We start from the raw sequence: 1,543 nt of genomic DNA, 5'->3' as shown, positions 1-1,543 counted from the left end.
TGTTTTCATGTTGATTATGAATGAACCGTCAAATCCCATGCGTTTGTGCGTGGGTGCAGAATGATTCACCTTGCAGTTCTTCTTCCAGCTGCTGTTAGCGCAAACTTAATTAGGAGAGAGGGAGAACGAGGGTCCATCTCCTTCTCTAGCTCAACATGAGTTGTTTACGAGTCAACCAACTGCTTATTTGATTGCCTGAATAAATGACACAAAGCAAATGAATCCGAGCTCTCTGCTCTCTGTCAGATGGTCTGGCTGTCGGCCCTTTGCACCTTCATAAATTACTCCCAGTCTTCACACTCTATATCTCTTCTCTGCTAATTTTCTTTAACAAAAAACAATTTATATTACATGCTTGGACAATAAATCTTCTAAACCTATCATAGAAGATCCTGTTTCTCTCTGTTACACCACCATTATCTAGTAACAGGATTGAACTGAACCACAGGAGATGCATATTTCTCAATTTCTCAACACTGTGTGGAAACTCTCTGCGAGATCAATAGATACATCACCTCTTCCATTCAGTTTGTACAGCAGGTAATTAGATAAATTGTGCCACAGTAAGTGCTCATCCTCACCACTTTACCTTTTATCAGCGAAAGGTGATAGCTTTAGAATTACAACATACATACAATAATTGCACAACTTCCTCGTGGGTTATTGTAGTGGTACTGGAATCAGGCTGTAATCAGGGTCCATGATGCCTACATACATTATGCGCTCTAATCAGATTTGGTTTCAGGATGTGATGCGGCAGAGCTTCTTGTTCCAGTCATCTCAGATCCTTTTTTTTTACTGCAGTGGCCTTATATCATTAGCATGGATTCGATTTGGCTTGAAACACTCTTTGTGCTCACGGCCACACCCTCAGTTTCCTCTGACAATAAAGAGAAAACAGCATGGAATGTATAGTATAGCGTGACATGGCGAGGCATGGCATGTATAATTGTGTGTGTCTGTGTGCAGCTAAATAAATGAAGCATCAAATTGCCCTCTCTGATGATTTACGATAATGTTGCACACACTGCCTATAAAACAATGTGATGGGCTTCGGAGAAGAAACTTACAGGTCAGTGCTTCCTGAAAGAGGATCTTAAGACATTTATCATAGACTAAAGTGCTTCACGATATCTATGAGTGTTACTCATAAAGCATAAACTATTAAAGTAGTAAGCGTTGCACAGTACAGTAGTTCAGCACAATTTTCCCTCCAATGAACTGTTGTGCACTAAATTAAGCTGAACCCCAACGAAGTCACCATCATGACTGATGTTGGTATGTGAAGGTTCGAGCACCAATCAGACACTGGCTTAAGTCAAACGTTTCAATTCACCATCAAAAATTAAACAACAGGTTCACAATTGTTCAAGTCTGTCTTAAAACACAAGTCACATGCCAAAATTAAAATTAAAAGTATTTTTTGTTGTAATCATTCATCTTGTTCGTACTGACTGTTAGAAAATCCATTCAAAATACACTTACAATGTAAGTCATCCACAGTCCTCCTTCTGTGCAAACATGTATTTAAATGTTTATCTGA

This window comes from Scomber scombrus, chromosome 2, assembly GCF_963691925.1.
Source record: "Scomber scombrus chromosome 2, fScoSco1.1, whole genome shotgun sequence".
NCBI classification, from domain to species: Eukaryota; Metazoa; Chordata; class Actinopteri; order Scombriformes; family Scombridae; genus Scomber; species Scomber scombrus.
This window is presented reverse-complemented; position numbering follows the sequence as displayed.